This window comes from Silene latifolia, chromosome 4 (genome assembly GCF_048544455.1).
Source record: "Silene latifolia isolate original U9 population chromosome 4, ASM4854445v1, whole genome shotgun sequence".
Taxonomy (NCBI): domain Eukaryota; kingdom Viridiplantae; phylum Streptophyta; class Magnoliopsida; order Caryophyllales; family Caryophyllaceae; genus Silene; species Silene latifolia.
The window spans coordinates 95,073,952-95,092,308 of NC_133529.1; positions in this window are offsets into that span (position 1 = coordinate 95,073,952).

Genomic DNA, 18,357 nt, shown 5'->3' on the forward strand with positions numbered 1-18,357 from the left:
CAAGGACTAATGAACAAGGACAAATGATTCACACAACGAGTCATAATGACTAATGAATAAAGACAAATGGTTCGCACAACGAGTCACAATGTGTAATTAACTAGGACAAAATGATTCATACAAAGAGTCACAATAACTAATGAACAAGGACAAATGATTCACACAACGAGTCACAATGGCTAATGAACTAGGACAAATGATTCACACAACGAGTCACAATGACTAATGAACAAGGACAAATGGTTCACACAACGAGTCACAAGGACTAATGAACAAAGACAAATGATTCACACAACGAGTCACAATGACTAATGAACTACGACAAATGATTCACACAAAGAGTCACACCGACTAATAAGCAAGGAGAAATGGTTCACACAACGAGTCACAAGGACTAATGACCAAAGACAAATGATTTACACGAAGAGTCACAATGACTAATGAACTAGGACAAATGATTCACACAAAGAGTCACAATGACTAATAAACAAGAACAAATTGTTCACACAACGAGTCACAAGGACTAATGAACAAGGACAAACGATTCACACAATGAGTCACAATGACTAATGAACTAGGACAAATGATTTACACAAAGAGTCAGAATGACTAATGAACAAGGATAAATGATTCACACAACAAGTCACAATGAGTAATTAAATAGGACATATGATTGACACAAAGTGTCACAATGACTAATGAACAAGGACTAATGATTCATACAACGAGTCACAATGACTAATGAACTAGGACAAAGGATTCACACAATGAGTCACAATGACTAATTAACTAGGACAAATGATTCACACAAAGAGTCACAATGACTAATAAACAAGGACAAATGGTTCGCAAAATGAGTCACAAGTACTAATAAACAAGGACAAATGATTCACACGACGAGTCACAATGACTAATGAATTAGGACAAATGATTCACACAAAGAGTCACAATGACTAATAAACAAGGACAAATGGTTCACACAACGAGTCACAACGACTAATGAACAAGGACAAATGATTCACACAATGAGTCACAATGACTAATTTACTAGGACAAATTATTCACACAAAGAGTCACAATAACAAATGAATAAGGACAAATGATTCACACAACGAGTCACAATGAGTAATTAACTAGGATAAAGGATTCACACAAAGAGTCAGAATAACTAATGAACAAGGACAAATGATTTACACAAAGAGTCACAATAAGTAATTAACTAGGACAAATGATTCACACAACGAGTCATAATGACTAATGAATAAATACAAATGGTTCGCACAACGAGTCACAATGTGTAATTAACTAGGACAAATGATTCACACAAAGAGTCACAATAACTAATGAACAAGGACAAATGATTCACACAACGAGTCACAATGACTAATGAACAAGGACAAATGGTTCACACAACGAGTCACAAGGACTAATGAACAAAGACAAATGATTCACACAACGAGTCACATTGACTAATGAACTACGACAAATGATTCACACAAAGAGTCACAACGACTAATAAGCAAGGAGAAATGGTTCACACAACGAGTCACAAGGACTAATGACCAAAGACAAATGATTCACACGAAGAGTCACAATGACTAATGAACAAGGACAAATGGTTCACACAACGAGTCACAAGGACTAATGATAAAGGACAAATAATTCACACAACGAGTCACAACGACTAATGAACTACGACAAATGATTCACACAAAGTGTCAGAATGACTAATGAACAAGGACAAATAATTCACACAACGAGTCACAAGGACAAATAAACTAGTATAAATGATTTACACAACGAGTCATAATGACTAATGAATAAAGACAAATGGTTCGCACAGCGAGTCACAATGTGTAATTAACTAGGACAAATGATTCACACAAAGGGTCACAAAAACTAATGAACAAAGACAAATGATTCACACAACGAGTCACAATGACTAATGAACTAGGACAAATGATTTACACACAGAGTCAGAATGACTAATGAATAAGGGCAAATGATTCGCACAACAAGTCACAAGGACTAATGAACAAAGACAAATGATTCACACAATGAGTCACAATGACTAATGAACTACGACAAATGATTCACACAAAGAGTCACAACGACTAATAAGCAAGGAGAAATGGTTCACACAACGAGTCACAAGGACTAATGACCAAAGACAAATGATTCACACGAAGAGTCACAATGACTAATGAACAAGGACAAATGATTCACACAACGAGTCACAATGACTAATGAACTAGGTCAAATGATTCACACAACTAGTCACAATGACTAATTAATTAGGTTAAAGGATTCACACGAGTCACAATGACTAATGAACTCGGACAAATGATTCACACAAAGAGTCACAATGACTAATAAACAAGGACAAATGGTTCACACAACGAGTCACAATGACTAATTAACTAGGACAAATGATTCACACTAAGAGTCCCAATGACTAATAACAAGGACAAATGGTTCACACAACGAGTCACAAGGACTAATGAACAAGGACAAATGATTCACACAACGAGTCACAATGACTAATTAACTACGACAAATGATTCATAAAACGAGTCATAATAACTAATAAAAAACGACCAATGATTCACAACGAGTCACAATGTTTAATTAACTAGGACAAATGATTCACACAAAGAGTCAGAATGACTAATGAACAAGGACAAAAGATTCACACAACAAGTCACAAAGAGTAATTAAATAGGACAAATGATTGACACAAAGAGTCACAATGACTAATGAATAAGGACAAATGATTCACACAACGAGTCACAATGACTAATAAGCAAGGAGAAATGGTTCACACAACGAATCACAAGGACTAATGACCAAAGACAAATGAATCACACGACGAGTCACAATGACTAATGAACTAGGACAAATGATTCACACAAACAGTCACAATGACTAATAAACAAGGTCAAATGGTTCACACAACGAGTCACAAGGACTAATGAACAAGGACAAACGATTCACAGAACTTATCACGATGACTAATGTACTAGGACAAATGATTCACACAAAGAGTCACAATGACAAATGAACAAGGACAAATGATTCACACAACGAGTCTAAATGAGTTATTAACTAGGATAAATGATTCACACAAAGAGTCACAATAACTGAACTAGGACAAATGATTCACACAACGAGTCACAATGAGTAATTAACTAGGACAAATGATTCACATAAAGAGTCACAATAACTAATGAACAATGACAAATGGTTCACACAACGAGTCACAAGGACTAATGAACAAGGACAAATGATTCACACAACGAGTCATAATCACTAATGAATAAAGACAAATGGTTCGCACAACGAGTCACAATGTGTAATTAACTAGGACAAAATGATTCATACAAAGAGTCACAATAACTAATGAACAAGGACAAATGATTCACACAACGAGTCACAATGGCTAATGAACTAGGACAAATGATTCACACAACGAGTCACAATGACTAATGAACAAGGACAAATGGTTCACACAACGAGTCACAAGGACTAATGAACAAAGACAAATGATTCACACAACGAGTCACAATGACTAATGAACTACGACAAATGATTCACACAAAGAGTCACACCGACTAATAAGCAAGGAGAAATGGTTCACACAACGAGTCACAAGGACTAATGACCAAAGACAAATGATTTACACGAAGAGTCACAATGACTAATGAACTAGGACAAATGATTCACACAAAGAGTCACAATGACTAATAAACAAGAACAAATTGTTCACACAACGAGTCACAAGGACTAATGAACAAGGACATACGATTCACACAATGAGTCACAATGACTAATGAACTAGGACAAATGATTTACACAAAGAGTCAGAATGACTAATGAACAAGGATAAATGATTCACACAACAAGTCACAATGAGTAATTAAATAGGACATATGATTGACACAAAGTGTCACAATGACTAATGAACAAGGACTAATGATTCATACAACGAGTCACAATGACTAATGAACTAGGACAAAGGATTCACACAATGAGTCACAATGACTAATTAACTAGGACAAATGATTCACACAAAGAGTCACAATGACTAATAAACAAGGACAAATGGTTCAGAAAATGAGTCACAAGTACTAATAAACAAGGACAAATGATTCACACGACGAGTCACAATGACTAATGAATTAGGACAAATGATTCACACAAAGAGTCACAATGACTAATAAACAAGGACAAATGGTTCACACAACGAGTCACAACGACTAATGAACAAGGACAAATGATTCACACAATGAGTCACAATGACTAATTTACTAGGACAAATTATTCACACAAAGAGTCACAATAACAAATGAATAAGGACAAATGATTCACACAACGAGTCACAATGAGTAATTAACTAGGATAAAGGATTCACACAAAGAGTCAGAATAACTAATGAACAAGGACAAATGATTTACACAAAGAGTCACAATAAGTAATTAACTAGGACAAATGATTCACACAACGAGTCATAATGACTAATGAATAAATACAAATGGTTCGCACAACGAGTCACAATGTGTAATTAACTAGGACAAATGATTCACACAAAGAGTCACAATAACTAATGAACAAGGACAAATGATTCACACAACGAGTCACAATGGCTAATGAACTAGGACAAATGATTCACACAACGAGTCACAATCACTAATGAACAAGGACAAATGGTTCACACAACGAGTCACAAGGACTAATGAACAAGGACAAATAATTCACACAACGAGTCACAATGACTAATGAACTACGACAAATGATTCACACAAAGAGTCAGAATGACTAATGAACAAGGACAAATGATTCACACAACAAGTCACAATGAGTAATTAAATAGGACAAATGAGTCACACAAAGAGTCACAATGACAATCGAACAAGGACAAATAATAAACACAACGAGTCACAAGGACAAATAAACTAGGATAAATGATTTACACAACGAGTCATAATGACTAATGAATAAAGACAAATGGTTAGACAATGAAAGTCACAATGTGTAATTAACTAGGACAAATGATTCACACAAAGGGTCACAAAAACTAATGAACAAAGACAAATGATTCACACAACGAGTCACAATGATTAATGAACTAGGACAAATGATTTACACAAAGAGTTAGAATGACTAATGAACAAGGGCAAATGATGTTGGGAAATGTGTCCTCAACAATAGTGCGATCACATGATTTAAATATGATTATTAAATCTCATTACAAGAATACGGAAGGGATGATACATAATATATATAGTCAATTGGTCCACACATATCGGTAATGATTGGCTGGCTAGAGTTTGACATTACTGTCGTGCGACGGCGGTGATCAGTTGATCCCTTGAGGTCACACCTAAAGGACGATTCCCTTAATTGAAAAGGTTAATTAATTGTATACCGATACAGATTAACTAATTCCTTAAAATTGAACAATTCAATTTGTGAGAGAGAATATTGATATCTTATTTTAATGGGATTGAATAAGATTTATTTTAGTAAATAAAATGCTTTATTACTAAAATTGTTTATTGTTTGAGAAACAATAAAGATAAGAATGAATGGTTGATTATAATTACAAGATGTTGTGAATTATACTTATATGACCCCTTTTATTTATGTGATCAAGTATCACTAGTCAATTTGTTGAATGTAATTTAATTAATTTATAAAATGATATTTATGTGATAAATACGCATTTAATTAATTAGTAACATGTATCATATTACATGTGACATATTGTGTGACAAATGACAAATTGACAAAATAAAATGGTAGTCCATTTTATGTACATATGGACCGAAATATTGTAGGTAATGGAGGATAATGGATGTATTATTTTAATGCCTAAAATTATTATAATCATACCTATTATTACATAGCCTTACACCTACAATATTGATAAGACAAAAAGGGAAAGCAAGATGCTCTCTTTTGGCCCCAAGTGAGCCGGCTCTACTACTCTTATTAGAGGAGTTTTAATTCTTTTATCTTATTATTCTTACACTACCATTCAATCCACATGCAAATGTTCATGCATTTTCTCTCTTCTCTCTCTTTAATCTTCATAAAAAAGATGAGATTTTAATCCAAGTTGTTCATGAAATATTACTAAAATTATTAATGTAATATATGAGTGTTAGTAATCAATTTTAAGGTAAACCACAATATAAATATCTAGTACATATTAGTTTGTGGGTTTGAGGGATAGTCTTGGGTGCAACTAATTGGAGGGCTTCTATTTTGAGGTCATGTATGTTCATCCAATATTGGAAAGCTCAAGAACTAACAAGGAGATCTTGTTGGTACCCATTTGACCGAAATTCATATGGTGAGAAAATGATTTCTTCACTTATTTATTTTAGTTTGCATGCATAAGATCTAGAATTTATTTTATGACTAAATAAATTTGAAACATATAAGAATATGTTGTATAATGAGATATAGATTTCTAACAAGCGGTATCAAGAGCACAAGGTTGTTTGCATGCAAATCGGTTATTGTTTTTCCGAGTTATATGATTAACAAACAAAACTTGTAAATTTGTGATATTATGATATATCACGAAAATAATTTATGCATGTTAAAGTTTCTGGTCCTAAAATATTTTAGGATATTTTGGTTTAATTTATGGATTTAATTGTTCATTTTATACAATATTGGCATTAAAATGTGATTTTTATGATAAAAATGTCATTTTTGGACGAAAATTAGCTAAACTTCGAATTTTCCAGTGGTTTTTGGATATGTTTTCACATATATTATTTTTAGATGATCTGGAAATTTTCATAATTTTATGCGTTCTTATGCTCGAAAAATGGATTTTTCATGATAAACATCGGATTTAGATGAAAAATAGGTTAATATGAGAAATATTTCGAATCTGGTCATAGAAATTTAGTATGTTGTCACATACAATTTTACAAGATGTGTGTAAAATAATAGGCTATAATGAAGTCTTCATGCATGATTTATGGATTTTTGATGAAAAATAGCATAAATAGTGACTTAATTAGTGAAAAATTGCTAAAACATACTTCATGCCTAAGGAAAAACGTCACATGTTGCATTTTATTATATTTTTCAGATCTAAAATTGAAAAGTTGATGAATATAATTTTTCTCATGTTTTTATGATTTTTATTGATAAATCCGATATACCGCAACATTGTTTTTCCCGATAACTTTCGAAATTTTTAACCTAAGTTTTGAACATTATGAGTTTAAATTTCAAATTTCAAATTTATTTGAAATTTTGTGATTTATTTGAAGTTTATAGCTTATTTTTGTAATTTTTGGTCCATTAATGAACAATTTTAAGAAATATGAGTTAATTATGGTCAAATGGTTAGTGAAGACTAATTTTGAGTCCTAAGTTGGTTAGGATAATTAACTTGTGCATAAATATGAATTTATGTAATTTATTGTGATTTTAAAATGTTGAATCACGCAAATCCGTAAAAACCGTGTAATATACGATATTGGCTCCTTAAAGGCGATTTAGCATAAAATTGGGCATGTTCATACATATTATAATGCTGCATTTTATTTATGATTGTCATAATTTTATTTTATATAATTTTTGAATTATGTAATTTTACTTAGTATGGCCTTAGTTTTTTAATTGATATTACCCGAAATGTATGGGAATATCGATTCGGTTGTAATTTAATGTGATCTCGTATCACCGTTTTGTAATTTAATAGATTTATTTTGTTTTAATTACAAATGTATAATAGGAAATTATGTAATTTATTATGTAATTTAATTTATCTCGGAGTTCCCAAAGACGGATTTCTTCAAGATGGCGATACATAAAGACGGTGTTACCTCGAGATGCGTGCCACAACCGAAGTTCAAGGGACCAATGGAGTTGGTTTCCGAATATGTAATAGTTAAATAGTTTTTCTATTTTAGGAAGGCCATACTAGGATTTATTTTATGTTTGCATTTTATTTATATGTCACATGCATCGCTAAATCGCCATAACTAAAACATGCATCTTCTTTCATCGAGTTTATCGACCGTGTCAATTAGAATTATCGTAGTTCACCGCTTTAGTTCACTTAAAACGTGATAGATAATAAATTGACATGACCTCTCGCTAAAACAATTAATTGAGACATAGCCTTACCAAATAGTAGAAACCATGAAAACCTATTTCGCGAGGGAGTGCACTCGGCCCTACCGGGGTACAAACCTTGTTACGTAGGGGAAGTGGGTGATGAATGTTAATCCACCGAGTTCATGTTAATGAGGGTTTCATCGGCCATACCGTGCCCAAGTTGATGTGGATTTGGATCATGGACACATTTATTCGAAATTTTGATTGAACTCAACAAAAGTTTTTCAATAAGGGTTTCATCGGCCATACCGTGCCCTTGTCGGATGTGTTTTGGGCTAAAGATAATTATTAGAGTAATTTTATCGACCAAGAGTTCTAAAAGTAGAATCGATTAAAACGTTAATCCACCGAGTTATATTGATAAGAGTTTCATCGGCCATACCGTGCCCAAGTTAATATGAATTTGGATCTTGGAATCATTTATCATAGTTGGGTAGAGGTCACTATGTAAATGCTTTACTTGTTATTTACAAGTATTAATAAGACGATAAATGTTAAGTTTTCCACTATTCCGTTTTTATATTGTTCTATTTCTTTACCACAATTCATATACGATATCATTTCGATTTTTCAAATCTCCTTTAAAACATCGTAACTAAAGACAAATATGAATTTGCTTCTAAAACCTCAAAAGAACCATTGCTAAGGATCTCTTGTAAAGAGTATAGATTAAAGTTATTCATTATCAAACAGGTTTTTGATTCTTGACTAACACATCTACTTACAATGGATTATTTTTCATATACTTAATTGAATTAAGTACCTTGAAATGATAAATTGTTTTGGAAATTAGATTTGTTGGAATTCATAATTGACCAAAATAACGCAACCACTTCAATGAAAGTTTTAAGACTAAAACGAACAAATGAAGAGTAATCTTCATGAATTCAATTTTGCTTTTCAAAGCAAAGACTCATTGAAATGAGTGGGAGCATTCTCTTAAACCGTTAAGATGAGAATGAGGTTCAAGAAGTAAATATTATAATGGAATTGATGACAAATGATTCACACGACGAGTCACAATGATTAATGAATTAGGACAAATGATTCACACTAAGAGTCACAATGACTAATAAACAAGGACAAATGTTTCACACAACGAGTCACAAGGACTAATGAACAAGGACAAATGATTCACACAACGAGTCGCAATGACTAATTTACTAGGACAAATGATTCACACAAAGTGTCACAATAACTAATGAACAAGGACAAATGATTCACACAACGAGTCACAATGAGTAATTAACAAGGATAAAGGATTCACACAAAGAGTCAGAATAATTAATGAACAAGGACAAATGATTTACACAACGAGTCACAATAAGTATTTAACTAGGACAAATGATTCACACTAAGAGTCATAATAACTAATGAACAAGGACAAATGGTCCACACAACGAGTCACAAGGACTAATGAACAAGGAAAAATGATTCACATAACGAGTCATAATGACTAATGAATAAAGACAAATGGTTCGCACAACGAGTCACAATGTGTAATTAACTAGGACAAATGATTCACACAAAGGGTCACAAAAACTAATGAACAAAGACAAATGATTCACACAACGAGTCACAATGACTAATGACCAGAGACAAATGATTCACACGACGCGTCACAATGACTAATGAACTAGGACAAATGATTCACACAAACAGTCACACTGACTAATAAACAAGGACAAATGGTTCACACAACGAGTCACAAGGACTAATGAACAAGGACAAATGATTCACAGAACCAGTCACGATGACTAATGTACTAGGACAAATGATTCACACAAAGAGTCACGATGAATAATGAACAAGGACAAATGATTCACACAACGAGTCACAATGAGTAATTAAATAGGACAAATGATTGACACAAAGAGTCACAATGACTAATGAACAAGGAAAAATGATTCACATAATGAGTCACAATGGCTAATGAACTAGGACAAATGATTCCCACAACGAGTCACAATGACTAATTAATTAGGTTAAAGGATTCTCACAACGAGTCACAATGACTAATGAACTAGGACAAATGATTTATACAAAGAGTCACAATGACTAATAAACAAGGACAAATGATTCACACAACGAGTCACAATGGCTAATGAACTAGGACAAATGGTTCACACAACGAGTCACAAGGACTAATGAACAAAGACAAATGATTCACACAACGAGTCACAATGACTAATGAACTACGACAAATGATTCACACAAAGAGTCACAACGATTAATAAGCAAGGAGAAATGGTTCACACAACGAGTCACAAGGACTAATGACCAAAGACAAATGATTCACACGACGAGTCACAATGACTAATGAACTAAGACAAATGATTCACACAAAGAGTCGTACTGACTAATAAACAAGGACAAATTGTTCACACAACAAGTCACAAGGACTAATGAACAACGACAAATGATTCACACAACGAGTCACAATGACTAATGAACCAGGACAAAGGATTCACACAACGAGTCACAATGACTAATTAACTAGGACAAATGATTCACACAACGAGTCACAAGGACTAATAAAAAGGGACAAATGATTCACACGACGAGTCACAATGATTAATGAATTAGGACAAATGATTCACACTAAGAGTCACAATGACTAATAAACAAGGACAAATGTTTCACACAACGAGTCACAAGGACTAATGAACAAGGACAAATGATTCACACAACGAGTCGCAATGACTAATTTACTAGGACAAATGATTCACACAAAGTGTCACAATAACTAATGAACAAGGACAAATGATTCACACAACGAGTCACAATGAGTAATTAACAAGGATAAAGGATTCACACAAAGAGTCAGAATAATTAATGAACAAGGACAAATGATTTACACAACGAGTCACAATAAGTATTTAACTAGGACAAATGATTCACACTAAGAGTCATAATAACTAATGAACAAGGACAAATGGTCCACACAACGAGTCACAAGGACTAATGAACAAGGAAAAATGATTCACATAACGAGTCATAATGACTAATGAATAAAGACAAATGGTTCGCACAACGAGTCACAATGTGTAATTAACTAGGACAAATGATTCACACAAAGGGTCACAAAAACTAATGAACAAAGACAAATGATTCACACAACGAGTCACAATGACTAATGACCAAAGACAAATGATTCACACGACGAGTCACAATGACTAATGAACTAGGACAAATGATTCACACAAACAATCACCGACTAATAAACAAGGACAAATGGTTCACACAACGAGTCACAAGGACTAATGAACAAGGACAAATGATTCACGTAAGAACCATCCACGATGACTAATGTACTAGGACAAATGATTCACACAAAGAGTCACGATGAATAATGAACAAGGACAAATGATTCACACAACGAGTCACAATGAGTAATTAAATAGGACAAATGATTGACACAAAGAGTCACAATGACTAATGAACAAGGAAAAATGATTCACATAATGAGTCACAATGGCTAATGAACTAGGACAAATGATTCCCACAACGAGTCACAATGACTAATTAATTAGGTTAAAGGATTCTCACAACGAGTCACAATGACTAATGAACTAGGACAAATGATTTATACAAAGAGTCACAATGACTAATAAACAAGGACAAATGATTCACACAACGAGTCACAATGGCTAATGAACTAGGACAAATGGTTCACACAACGAGTCACAAGGACTAATGAACAAAGACAAATGATTCACACAACGAGTCACAATGACTAATGAACTACGACAAATGATTCACACAAAGAGTCACAACGATTAATAAGCAAGGAGAAATGGTTCACACAACGAGTCACAAGGACTAATGACCAAAGACAAATGATTCACACGACGAGTCACAATGACTAATGAACTAAGACAAATGATTCACACAAAGAGTCACACTGACTAATAAACAAGGACAAATTGTTCACACAACAAGTCACAAGGACTAATGAACAACGACAAATGATTCACACAACGAGTCACAATGACTAATGAACCAGGACAAAGGATTCACACAACGAGTCACAATGACTAATTAACTAGGACAAATGATTCACACAACGAGTCACAAGGACTAATAAACAAGGACAAATGATTCACACGACGAGTCACAATGATTAATGAATTAGGACAAATGATTCACACTAAGAGTCACAATGACTAATAAACAAGGACAAATGTTTCACACAACGAGTCACAAGGACTAATGAACAAGAACAAATGATTCACACAACGAGTCGCAATGACTAATTTACTAGGACAAATGATTCACACAAAGTGTCACAATAACTAATGAACAAGGACAAATGATTCACACAACGAGTCACAATGAGTAATTAACAAGGATAAAGGATTCACACAAAGAGTCAGAATAATTAATGAACAATGACAAATGATTTACACAACGAGTCACAATAAGTATTTAACTAGGACAAATGATTCACACTAAGAGTCATAATAACTAATGAACAAGGACAAATGGTCCACACAACGAGTCACAAGGACTAATGAACAAAGAAAAATGATTCACATAACGAGTCATAATGACTAATGAATAAAGACAAATGGTTCGCACAACGAGTCACAATGTGTAATTAACTAGTACAAATGATTCACACAAAGGGTCACAAAAACTAATGAACAAAGACAAATGATTCACACAACGAGTCACAATGACTAATGACCAAAGACAAATGATTCACACGACACGTCACAATGACTAATGAACTAGGACAAATGATTCACACAAAACAGTCACACCGACTAATAAACAAGGACAAATGGTTCACACAACGAGTCACAAGGACTAATGAACAAAGACAAATGATTCACGTAACCAGTCCACGATGACTAATGTACTAGGACAAATGATTCATACAAAGAGTCACGATGAATAATGAACAAGGACAAATGATTCACACAACGAGTCACAATGAGTAATTAAATAGGACAAATGATTGACACAAAGAGTCACAATGACTAATGAACAAGGAAAAATGATTCACATAATGAGTCACAATGGCTAATGAACTAGGACAAATGATTCCCACAACGAGTCACAATGACTAATTAATTAGGTTAAAGGATTCTCACAACGAGTCACAATGACTAATGAACTAGGACAAATGATTTATACAAAGAGTCACAATGACTAATAAACAAGGACAAATGATTCACACAACGAGTCACAATGGCTAATGAACTAGGACAAATGGTTCACACAACGAGTCACAAGGACTAATGAACAAAGACAAATGATTCACACAACGAGTCACAATGACTAATGAACTACGACAAATGATTCACACAAAGAGTCACAACGATTAATAAGCAAGGAGAAATGGTTCACACAACGAGTCACAAGGACTAATGACCAAAGACAAATGATTCACACGACGAGTCACAATGACTAATGAACTAAGACAAATGATTCACACAAAGAGTCACATTGACTAATAAACAAGGACAAATTGTTCACACAACAAGTCACAAGGACTAATGAACAACGACAAATGATTCACACAACGAGTCACAATGACTAATGAACCAGGACAAAGGATTCACACAACGAGTCACAATGACTAATTAACTAGGACAAATGATTCACACAACGAGTCACAAGGACTAATAAAAAGGGACAAATGATTCACACGACGAGTCACAATGATTAATGAATTAGGACAAATGATTCACACTAAGAGTCACAATGACTAATAAACAAGGACAAATGTTTCACACAACGAGTCACAAGGACTAATGAACAAGGACAAATGATTCACACAACGAGTCGCAATGACTAATTTACTAGGACAAATGATTCACACAAAGTGTCACAATAACTAATGAACAAGGACAAATGATTCACACAACGAGTCACAATGAGTAATTAACAAGGATAAAGGATTCACACAAAGAGTCAGAATAATTAATGAACAAGGACAAATGATTTACACAACGAGTCACAATAAGTATTTAACTAGGACAAATGATTCACACTAAGAGTCATAATAACTAATGAACAAGGACAAATGGTCCACACAACGAGTCACAAGGACTAATGAACAAGGAAAAATGATTCACATAACGAGTCATAATGACTAATGAATAAAGACAAATGGTTCGCACAACGAGTCACAATGTGTAATTAACTAGGACAAATGATTCACACAAAGGGTCACAAAAACTAATGAACAAAGACAAATGATTCACACAACGAGTCACAATGACTAATGACCAAAGACAAATGATTCACACGACGCGTCACAATGACTAATGAACTAGGACAAATGATTCACACAAAACAGTCACACCGACTAATAAACAAGGACAAATGGTTCACACAACGAGTCACAAGGACTAATGAACAAGGACAAATGATTCACGTAACCAGTCCACGATGACTAATGTACTAGGACAAATGATTCACACAAAGAGTCACGATGAATAATGAACAAGGACAAATGATTCACACAACGAGTCACAATGAGTAATTAAATAGGACAAATGATTGACACAAAGAGTCACAATGACTAATGAACAAGGAAAAATGATTCACATAATGAGTCACAATGGCTAATGAACTAGGACAAATGATTCCCACAACGAGTCACAATGACTAATTAATTAGGTTAAAGGATTCTCACAACGAGTCACAATGACTAATGAACTAGGACAAATGATTTATACAAAGAGTCACAATGACTAATAAACAAGGACAAATGATTCACACAACGAGTCACAATGGCTAATGAACTAGGACAAATGGTTCACACAACGAGTCACAAGGACTAATGAACAAAGACAAATGATTCACACAACGAGTCACAATGACTAATGAACTACGACAAATGATTCACACAAAGAGTCACAACGATTAATAAGCAAGGAGAAATGGTTCACACAACGAGTCACAAGGACTAATGACCAAAGACAAATGATTCACACGACGAGTCACAATGACTAATGAACTAAGACAAATGATTCACACAAAGAGTCACACTGACTAATAAACAAGGACAAATTGTTCACACAACAAGTCACAAGGACTAATGAACAACGACAAATGATTCACACAACGAGTCACAATGACTAATGAACCAGGACAAAGGATTCACACAACGAGTCACAATGACTAATTAACTAGGACAAATGATTCACACAACGAGTCACAAGGACTAATAAACAAGGACAAATGATTCACACGACGAGTCACAATGATTAATGAATTAGGACAAATGATTCACACTAAGAGTCACAATGACTAATAAACAAGGACAAATGTTTCACACAACGAGTCACAAGGACTAATGAACAAGAACAAATGATTCACACAACGAGTCGCAATGACTAATTTACTAGGACAAATGATTCACACAAAGTGTCACAATAACTAATGAACAAGGACAAATGATTCACACAACGAGTCACAATGAGTAATTAACAAGGATAAAGGATTCACACAAAGAGTCAGAATAATTAATGAACAATGACAAATGATTTACACAACGAGTCACAATAAGTATTTAACTAGGACAAATGATTCACACTAAGAGTCATAATAACTAATGAACAAGGACAAATGGTCCACACAACGAGTCACAAGGACTAATGAACAAAGAAAAATGATTCACATAACGAGTCATAATGACTAATGAATAAAGACAAATGGTTCGCACAACGAGTCACAATGTGTAATTAACTAGTACAAATGATTCACACAAAGGGTCACAAAAACTAATGAACAAAGACAAATGATTCACACAACGAGTCACAATGACTAATGACCAAAGACAAATGATTCACACGACACGTCACAATGACTAATGAACTAGGACAAATGATTCACACAAACAGTCACACTGACTAATAAACAAGGACAAATGGTTCACACAACGAGTCACAAGGACTAATGAACAAAGACAAATGATTCACAGAACCAGTCACGATGACTAATGTACTAGGACAAATGATTCATACAAAGAGTCACGATGAATAATGAACAAGGACAAATGATTCACACAACGAGTCACAATGAGTAATTAAATAGGACAAATGATTGACACAAAGAGTCACAATGACTAATGAACAAGGAAAAATGATTCACATAATGAGTCACAATGGCTAATGAACTAGGACAAATGATTCCCACAACGAGTCACAATGACTAATTAGTTAGGTTAAAGGATTCTCACAACGAGTTACAATGACTAATGAACTAGGACAAATGATTCATACAAAGAGTCACAATGACTAATAAACAAGGACAAATGATTCACACAACGAGTCACAATGGCTAATGAACTAGGACAAATGGTTCACACAACGAGTCACAAGGACTAATGAACAAAGACAAATGATTCACACAACGAGTCACAATGACTAATGAACTACGACAAATGATTCACACAAAGAGTCACAACGATTAATAAGCAAGGAGAAATGGTTCACACAACGAGTCACAAGGACTAATGACCAAAGACAAATGATTCACACGACGAGTCACAATGACTAATGAACTAAGACATATGATTCACACAAAGAGTCACACTGACTAATAAACAAGGACAAATTGTTCACACAACAAGTCACAAGGACTAATGAACAAGGACAAATGATTCACACAACGAGTCACAATGACTAATGAACTAGGACAAAGGATTCACACAACGAGTCACAATGACTAATTAACTAGGACAAATGATTCACACAATGAGTCACAAGGACTAATAAACAAGGACAAATGATTCACACGACGAGTCACAATGATTAATGAATTAGGACAAATGATTCACACTAAGAGTCACAATGACTAATAAACAAGGACAAATGTTTCACACAACGAGTCATGAAACAAATCAAATCGAGAAAAGCCACAATTCACCCGGTTTTGGACCTTGCACTAGATTGAGGTCTAACATGAATTCCGTCTAAGAAGTCGTGCCATTTTCCAGCATGGGATTAATCTTTGGTGAGTTTGGGACGTTTTTGTGTAGGAACTTATATCCCAAAGCCGTTCCTATCATAGAGTTTGCCAAGCTTTTAAAACCGTGCGCATTCAGGACCATGGCTGGAACAAGCTTAGTTTTTTGTGCATTATGTCGCTATCAACCTTCCTCTTTTGAACCAACAAAGCTCAAGGGACTTTATGGCTGCAGCAAGGACTCTTACACGGTTTCCTCAAGCCCCATTTCAGTCCATATAATCATAAATAAGAAGTTGAGCTACAAACAAGGAAGTTTGGACTATTAGTTTACTTTCTTTGCTTTATGTCCTTTTCATTTCAGATTTGTCATAGCCTAGGCTGCCGTTTTCTTGGTTGTTAGCTGCTATTTTTGTGACCTTTAGATGTACTTAGTAATCAAGGGTCAAGATTGTAAGCCTTGGTCTATATAAACCAAGCTAAACACTTGAGAACTTCAGATTTGAATGAACATTAATACAAGTGAAAACCTAGTTTTTCTCTTATAATTCTTTGCTTAGTGCTAGAAGAACCTCCTTTGCTTAGTGCTAGGGGCTGAGTAAGTTCATTGCTTTGTGCTTGAACCAACTCTTAGTCTTAAACCTTGGCTTTGTGCTTGGTTTAGGTCATATCCCCATACTCAATCCTTAGCATTTGGCAATCGTTTTAGCACTCAAATTCTGTCCAAATTCGAGTTCTTAGAGTTTTATTCCAAATTGGTTATCAGAGCTTTGGTTAACAACAAAAATCCTTTCTTTGTGAGTTCATTATACCCTAACCACATTAAAAACACAAAAACCAACCATGAGTGAAGAAAGGATTGCTGGAATCGAAACACAAGTTACTCAACTTTCTGAAAAATGTGATTTGTTGCTAGAATCTCTCAATGTTATCATGGCTAATATTTCAACACCACCACCAAGAGGAGGACAACCACCTAGAGGCAGGGGTAGAGGCCGTGGCTTCATGGGTAGAGGACGAGCTCATGGTGGCCGTGAGGAGGAGGAACCTTCTGATTCGGAGGAGTCCATGGCCGAGGCCTTTCATGGAGAGCCCAACAAAGACTTAAAGGTAGAAATTCCTGATTTTCATGGTAGTTTAAACCCCGAGGATTTGTTAGATTGGTTTAGGACCATTGAAAGAGTCTTTGAGTTTAAAGGTTATTCTGATGGCAAAGCTTTTAAAGTTGCAATCTTGAAACTCAAAGGCTATGCTTCCCTTTGGTATGAGAACTTAAAAAATCAG